Source organism: Myotis davidii, unplaced genomic scaffold, assembly GCF_000327345.1.
Source record: "Myotis davidii unplaced genomic scaffold, ASM32734v1 scaffold185, whole genome shotgun sequence".
Taxonomy (NCBI): Eukaryota; Metazoa; Chordata; class Mammalia; order Chiroptera; family Vespertilionidae; genus Myotis; species Myotis davidii.
This window is the reverse complement of record NW_006297811.1, coordinates 3,974,982-3,984,197: the sequence shown is the minus strand read 5'-3', so window position 1 is coordinate 3,984,197 and position 9,216 is coordinate 3,974,982. Positions and strand designations below refer to the sequence as shown.

The window sequence follows — 9,216 nt, the reverse complement described above, 5'->3', positions numbered from 1 at the left end:
GGAAGTGCGGGCGGGGGCTGGGCCCAAGTGCCCCTTTCCCCAGGCCTCGTCTCCTCAGCCGTCCGGTCCGATTCTTATTTTTCCACCCACTGAAAACCCGGTTCTCCATCACCGACGCTTTTCCGAGGGGGAAATCGGTAACTCGGGCCCGATGGAGACGGCGCCCGGCGGTGCAGTCAGCTGACGGGGGAGGGTTCAAGGTCCGGTCGCCGCCGCTGCCCCAGGCAGATTCCCGGCCTGTCACTGCGCACACGGGCACAGACAGACACACAGACACAGATAGACACAGAGACAGACACACACAGGCACAGACACACAGACACGGACAGACACAGACACAGACAGACACACACAGGGACAGACACACACAGACACACAGACACAGCCACACACAGGCACAGACACACAGACACGGACAGACACAGACACAGACAGACACACACAGGCACAGACACAGACCCCCCACACCACACAACGACACACACCACACACCACACACACACACTCAGACACACTCACACACACTCACATGCACACACACATGCACACACACCACACACACCCCACACACACAACCACACACACCACACACAGCACACACCCCACACCCACAGACACCACACCACACACCACACACACACACCACACACAAACCTCACACCACACACACCACACACACACACTCATACACACTCAAACACACTCACACACACACTCATACACACACACATACACACACGTGCACACACCACACACACACCACACACACACACACACACACACACACAACTACCCTCAACCCAATCCCCCAACCCCTTTCAGCTGAGCTGCCCGCCCTGCTGCTGTTGGGTACAAAAATTTGTTGAAGTCAGAAAGCAAATTAGTTCTTGTCTCAACATCTCTCAAGAGAAGACCGAGAGTTAAAATTGCTAAATTCAATTGACGTTTTGAAATTGGAAGGCCCTGCCCCTGAAACGAATGTGTAGATTTCCGTCATTTTGCTTTTTCTAGAAATGGTAGCGATGAAATAGGCAGTAGAGGAGAACTTTTCCTTTAAAATTATGTCCAGATTCCTTTTGGTGCAAAGAAGTCTGCAACAGTTGTCAGCGACAGCATCTGCACGATGTTTTCTCTGTTTTGAACATGCAATCAACCCTTTGGTTAATGAAATTATATAGATTTCAGGTGTACAATTCTATAATACATCATCTATGTATTGTATTGTGTGTTCACCACCCCAAGTCAAGTCTCCTTCCATCAGCATTTATTCCCCCTTTACCCTCTTTTTAAAAATATATATATTTATTGATTTCAGAGAGGAAGGGAGAGGGAGAGAGAGATAGAAACATCAATGATAAGAGAGAATCATTTATTGGCTGCCTCCTGCAGGCCCCTTACTGGGGATGAACCCGCAACCTGGGCCAGTGCCCTTGGCCAGAATCAAACCTGGGACCCTTCAGTCCGCAGACTAACACTCTATTCACTGAGCCAAATTGGCTAGGGCCCCTTTATCCTCTTCTACCTCCCCCCACTCCCCTTTTCCTCTCTAAGCACCATGCTGCTGTTTTGTCTGGGAGGTGGGTTTTTTTTTCTTTTTTCTTTTCTTAATTCCTTTACCTTTTTCACCTAGCCCCTTAACACCCCTCCCCTCCGACAGCTGTCAGTCTGTTCTCAGTATCTATGAGTCTGTTTCTATGTGGTTTGTTTATTTTGTTCATTAGATTCCACATATAAGTGAGATAATATGGTATTTGTCTTTCTCTGACTGGCTTATTTCACTTAGAATAATACTCTCCAGGTCCATCCATGCTGTCATTAAGGGTAAAAGTCCCTTCTTTTTACAGCACTGTAGTATTCCATTGTGTAAATGTACCACAGCTGTTTTTATCCACTCATCTACTGATGAGACTTGGGCTGCTTCCCTTTGGTGGCTATTGTACATAACAATGCAGTGAACATAGAGGTGCATGTATTCTTTCAGGTTTCTTCGGATCAATTCTTAGAAGTATAATTCCTAGGTCATAAGGCACTTACATTTTTAATTTTTGGAGGTAACTCCATGCTGCTTCCCATAGTGGCTGCACCAATCTGTATTATTCTCACCAGCAGTGCAAAAGGCAGTCTTACTTTTTATCTTGAGGTAGTTGATCCCCAAGGATAGGAATGGGAAAGCAGTAACAAGGAATTTGGTAACTTAATTTACCCTTAATTTTTCTTGTGACTGTTGAAGTTGGGTTTCTTCCCTAGCCACGTTGCCTTCTTCTTCGTCGTCGTCTTTTTTTTTTAATAGGAGAACATTTATTGGGTTAATCACAGAGGTGGAAGAAGTAATTCCTAGGAGAAACGGGCTGAGGAAATGAGTTATGGAGGCAAAGGAAGGGCCCTTGGAGCTTGGGAGGGAGGAAGATAATAGTAATGTATCTGGGGGCAGCGGGTGGGGTGGGGAGAGGGACGGAAAGGCAAGGGCATGTTTCCCGGAGGGTTACTTTGCCTTCTTGTTAGTTGATTCTGGGTTTATTTAATATTAGGTCTAAATATTGATTGACCTTTTACTGGAAAATATGCTTTGATTGTGATGGCAAAGATGTCTGTAGGAGTAAGGAAGAAGTGGAATCTTTAACAGAGTACAAACTAATTAATTACTTGCTTTTTTGTCATCTGAAAAGTATTCCAAGTATTCCAAGCTAGGCTAACAGGTTTAGCATGAAAGACATGTAACTTTATGATTATTAGGTTTTGTCCAGGGCTTTTTTAAAAAAATATATTTTATTGATTTCTTGCAGAGAGGAAGGGAGAGGGATAGAGAGTTAGAAACACTGATGAGAGAGAAACATCAATCAGCCGCCTCCTGCACACCCCCTACTGGGGATGTGCCCGCAACCAAGGTACATGCCCTTGACCGGAATCGAACCTGGGACCTTTCAGTCTGCAGGCCGACACTCTATCCACTGAGCCAAACCAGTCAGGGCCAGGGCTTCTTTTTAAAAAAATGTTTTTATTGATTTACAGAGAGGAAGGGAGAGGGAGAGAGAGAAGCATCAGTGATGATGGAGAATCATTGATTGGCTGCCTTCTGCTTGCCTCCTACTGGGAATGGAGCCTGAAACCTGAGCATGTGCCCTGACCAGGAATTTAACTGTGATCTCCTGGTTCATGGGTCCATGCTCAGTCACTGAGCCACTCTGGCTGGGCTGTCCAAGGATTCTTTTACTTATTATATCCTTTGGGAGTCAGGTCATTTTTGGTCTTCAAGGTAGGACAACCACATAGGAACAAGTTGAACTAGATTTCTGAGGTGTCTGCTTAAACATAGTGTTCTATGTTAAGAAGTCCTAGGATACTATCTGATTTGTATACCATATAATCTGTACCCTGTATCTTTGTTTGTATTATGCAAAGAAAGAAGGAACTACAGTTATCTCTGAGTGGTTGGGTTTATGACTGAAATTGATTTTGCATACACTTTTTGGTATTTTCCATTTGTTGTTGTTGAAATCAGCAGAAGTGATTTTAAACATTAGTCTTGACTAAAGGTATGATTGGATATCCTTTTTTTTTCAGGAAAAAAGCTTTTGGAAGGTGTAGGAAGTGCATATAGTATACTTTTCAGTGTATTATTATTTTTTAAAATATATTTTTATTGATTTCAGAGAGGAAGGGAGGAGAGAGAGAAACAACAATGATGAGAGAGAATCATTGATTGGCCGCCTCCTGCACGCCCCCTACTGGAGATCAAGCCTGCAACCTGGGCATGTGCCCTGACGGGGAATCGAACCATGACCTCCTCGATGCTCAACCACTGAGTCATGCCGGCTGGGCCTTTTCAGTGTATTGTTTGCTTTTCTTAAAAAATATGTGTGTATTCACATGTACATACAAACATGTATGCTTAGACCATTTTTGAAAGATTGTCATACAAGAAAATATGGCCTCTTCTGAGAGTGGAAAATTGCTTGGCAAATCTACTCAGAAAAAAGAAAAGTATAAAACATTTGGGCATAACAATGGAAATAGAAGAAATAGGAAGATATGCTCAATACATACTTTCAATAAGTGATTTTTTAAAAATTGAAAGTCCCTAAATGTTCATTGAGAGGAGGACTGGCTTATCCTCCTCATCCTTAAGCCATGCACCAAAGGGGGCACATTCATTTTGAGACAACCTGTAGGCAAAACATCACAAATGTCTAATAATACATATGGCAAATATAGCACTTAGGCACACAGTCCTTTTTGTAGATAACCTATATTATTAATCCTTCCATTTCAATTGTTTCATCTTCAATAAGTGATTTCTACACATGCATTTCACCAGTTTTTAGAAATAACTTTAAAAGACATTTTTAGTTTTAAAACTCCACTGGTTATGAAGATTTGAAGCTTTCCCTCTATATGGTTAAACTTAGAGTAAATACTCTTTTTTGAAAAAATTTTTCTCAATAGTTTTGAAACTTTAACTCCTAAAGATATTTCAAGGTGTTATTTAGCACATAAACTTTTCTTTCAATATGAATCAAGATTATGAATCTTATTTGTGGAAAGATAAATGGGTATAACCTTTGGACCATTATAGTGATTTGTTGGAAGAGTGGAGTAACACACTTTATATGTTTCAAATTATTTATGATCTCACCTTTATAGTATTGTTAGGACAAGTTAGGAACATAGTTACAATTAAATAGATTTATTTGTCAAGCATAGTTTTGAGTATTTGAAAGTTAGCCTAATAGTAATATTAACCAAGTATCTGAGTGCTTTGTTTTGGTCCAGGTATTGTGTTGAGTTTTCATTTATTATTGAGGCAATTTATTGTTGTGTTTGAAAGTTTTGACTGTGAAGCTTGATTGTAAGAATTTGATTCTGACTCCTCTACTTACTAGTTACGTGACTTTGGATAAGTAATCTAACTTTCCTCTGTCATAGTCTCCCTATCTGTAAAATGGGGTTAGTGCTAATACCTACATTACATGGTTATTTTGATGATTAAGTAGGTTAATACATGGAAAGTGCTTAGAATGGTGCTCAATACATAGAATGTGCTCTTATTAAATGTTAGTAGTTATTTTTCTTTCATATATCCTTACAATACTGTGAGATTGGTACTGTGATTAGCTTCAATTTTGTTTGATATATCCTACAGAAAAGTGCATTTGTTCTAATCACGATCTAAACTAGATTCACTCGGCAAACTTTTTATGTAGTGTCAGTAAACATTTTAGGCTTTGTGGCCTACATAAAGTCTCTGTTCCATATTCTTTTTTTTAAATATATTTTTATTGATTTCAGAGAGGAAGGGAGAGGGAGAGAGAGAAACATGAATGATGAGAGAGAATCACTGATTGGCTGCCTCCTGCACGCCCTTTTCTGGGGATCGAGACTACAACACAGGTAGGTGCGCTAAGATCCTTTAGTCCACAGCCAACGCTCTATCCACTGAGTCACACCAGCTAGGGTCATATTCTTTTTTTAAAGAACCCTTAAAAAATGTAAAAACTTTCTTAGCTCGAGGGTTGTATCAAAGCAGGTGGCATTTGGCCCACAAGCCATAGTTTGTTAACCTGATCTAGAACATTCCTCCACATTCCTTCTCACCCGCTCTCTTTTCTCCCCATTGACATTGACTTGTTGAAGAAACTGGGCCATTTTGTTCACTCTCTGGATTTTGCTGATGGTGTCTTATTTTTTTATTCTCACCTTCATATTTTTTGTAGACAGGGTTTTAGATCTGTAGACTTAATTAGATGTAGATGTTTTTGGTGGGGCACAAGAATACTTCAGTGAGGCTGTGTACATTCTATTATATCACACTAGAGCAGCAGTTCTCAACCTGTGGGTCGCTGCCCCTTTGGGGGTCAAACGACCCTTTCATAGGGGTGCCTAAGACCATCGGAAAACACATATATAATTACATATTGTTTTTGTGATTAATCACTATGCTTTAATTATGTTTAATTTGTAACCATGAAATTGGGGTCACCACAACATAAGGAACTGGATTAAGGGGTCGAGGCATTAGGAAGGTTGTGAACCACTGCACTAGAGGATTACTCCACACAAGATGGAGTAGCCGCACTTTTTGTGGATTCAGGTGGTGGTAGCTAATACCTTTAAAGGTAAGGTATCAAACAAATACTTTTTTTTTAGAAAATAATTTTTATTGATTTTAAAGAGGGAGGAAGGGAGAGAAAAACATCAATGTGAGAGAGATACATCAATCAGTTGCCATGACTGGGACAGAACTGGTCAGGAATTGAACCATTGACCTTCCAGTGCATGGGATGATGCTCCATCAAACTGAGCCACACCAGACAGGGCCAAACAAACTTTCAAAACCCCAAACAAACTTTCTATTTCGTTTTACCACTTATTTATCTCCTGAATCAGTTACTTCATTATAGGTTGCAACATGATTTTCTCATGCTTTCATTCCTCCTATACTTTTAAATTTGAATTCTTTTTTAAAGTAGAATTGCTTTACTCCACGCAATAGGTCTGTTTAGTTACAAGGAAGTGCAGCTCAAATTGGAAAAGTAGGATAAATGCTTACTGTTTTCTCTTAATTACCACTGTTTAGAATAATTGGTTATCTGGTAACTTCCAGTAGGATCTAGTTAGAGGCTTGCTTATTTTATTATTTTTTCTAAAGAACCAACTTTTTATTATCTCTTGTCACTGTTGTCTACTTTATTGATTTGTTCTTCTCTTTACTGTTTCTTTTCTTTTTTTAAAAATATATTTTATTGATTTTTTACAGAGAGGAAGGGAGAGGGACAGAGAGTTAGAAACATCGATGAGAGAGAAACATTGATCACCTGCCTCTTGCACACTCCCCACTGGGGATGTGCCCGCAAGCAAGGTACATGCCCTTGACCGGAATCGAACCTGGGACCCTTGGGTCCGCAGGCCGACGCTGTATCTGCTGAGCTAAACCGGTTAGGGCTGTTTCTTTTCTTTTTATGAGTTTGAATTTGTTCTCCCTCCCAGACACATACACATATTCTGAATGCTTAGGTTGTAGGGTTTCAGTATTTTTTTGGCCTCTGATTAATGCAGGGTTTCTCAATCTTAACACTGTTGAGTTTGGGTCAGAAACTTCTTTGTTGTGGGGACTGTCCTGTTTGTTGTAGGATATTTAGCAGCAGCCTTGGCCTCTAGCTACTTGATGTCAGTAGTGCACCCCCACCCCAATTTCACTCGCTATAGTTGTGACAATAAAAAATGTCTCCACTTGTCCCCTGGAGGGGAAAAATCACCCTTGGTCGAGAACCACAGGATTAATGCAGTTAAAGCTATAGGATTTCCTTTTTGAATAATGCCTTATTATTGCTTGTCTTACTTATAGCCCACACACATTACATGCAGTGTTTATTGTCCAGTACAGATCTACAATTCCTAATCTGTAATTCTGAAATCAAAAAAGCTCTGAAGATGTAACTTTTTCCCTAAGTTTGGTACCAATTAATTACATTTAATGACAAAACTTGACCTAAACAGACATGAGACTACTTAGAGTTTTTATTTCCAACTTTTTTCTTATTGCTAATGTTTTATGGCAAAATATTAATATCTGATTATGGAGTACTGAGTCAGATCTCATAGGGGTATTATATGAAATATGAAGTATAGCACTGTTTAAGAATCCTAAAAAGTAAGAATTCTGAGTCATATCTATCTGGCTTAAAATGATTTTTGATAAGCACCTGTGGATATGAATTTCATTATTTTCTCTGTGAATACCTCTATAACTTGAGTTAGTTTCCAGACATAAATTTATTGAGGTGACATGAGACAGACAAAAACTCATAGATATAGACAACAGTATGGTAGTTACCATAGTTTTTTGTTTTGTTTTGTTTTAAATAGCTTGATGTCAAGTGTGCTATTTTGGTTAGAGTGAAGCTTTGTATAAAGGAATGGGAAAAATAAGGTATAAAGGTGAGTTGTGACCAGATTGAAAGGGACCATTAAGGTCTAAGGGGTTTGTATTTCATTTAGTGGCAGCATTAAGCCATGCCTGTTTTTTGAGTGGGTGGTAACCCTGTTTATGTTTTAAATGCTGAGTGAGAGAGCACTTAGTAAAATGATGCAGTGGCTGTTTCTTCACCTCCCTTTTTCTTCTCTCTGTGGATTAGCTTCCTTCTCTTCTCACTACATAGTGAGTTGTGGACTCAATAGCTAGCACCAAACTTTGTACTGTATGCATTTTCTCACAGTTAAACATAATGTGGTAATTAGAATTTGAACTGTATTGTTAGGGGCTGGAGTTTCATAAAATCATGGTAACTGAAATTCGTGAATATTATAACTGTGCAGTGTGAGGGCTGCCTGTATTGAGACACCTTAACATGACTTATTATATGACACTATATCATCTGGCTTCTTTTTTTTTTTAGATTCATCTTAAAGCAGTTTCTTCCTTATAACTGTGCTTAGCCTACTTACTTATCTCATTTGAATTCCCATACTTCCTGTCCAGACCCTCATTTCTCTAACCCTGTGCCCTTCTGTTGTTTTTCTCCTACTCACCCTTAGTTTTTCCATAAACATTACTTTCTTTCGCTGAAAGAATTTTCTATCCTTTCAGTTTTGGGCTGTGTCTTCTGCCTGAGATGTTCTGATATCATGAGTACTTTCTCTGTCATAATATAGAACTCATGATCACACTGTATTGCACTCACTCACTTGTTACACATACCACACAGCATTTTCTTGTTTAAAAAAGTATATTTTATTGATCTTTCACAGAGAGGAAGGGAGAGGGATAGAGAGTCAGAAACATCCATGAGAGAGAAATATCCATCAGTTGCCTCCTGCACCCCCCCCCCCCGCCACTGGGGATGTGCCCGCAACCAAGGTACATGCCCTTGACTGGAATCGAAACTGGGACTCTTCAGTCTACAGGCCGACGCTCTAGCCACTGAGCCAAACTGGTGAGGGCCCACACAGCATTTTCCATGCAAACAGATACCATGGCACTTCTGTTTCCTATTATATCCCCAGGGCCTAGTACTCGGGGGAAAAATAGGTACTCAGTAAAATTTTTTTTTAATTTAATGCAAAATCAGAATTTTGGTGGGGTATGAATAGTATAATATTATTAGAAGGTATTCTGGAAGAATGTAGTATATGCTAGTTAAACATGACAACTTAGGTACCAAATTAGGAAATAGTGAAAATTTATACTTCCTTATACTTATCTATAGCTTTTTCTCCATT

General features: G+C 39.8%; 1 protein-coding gene across 7 annotated transcripts in view; it reads left to right on the top strand.

Annotated features, from left to right (window-relative positions):
• The window catches only part of SNX14 (sorting nexin 14), a 74,517-nt gene that overhangs the window by 11,944 nt on the left and 53,357 nt on the right, over positions 1-9,216 (top strand). The window lies entirely within an intron of this gene.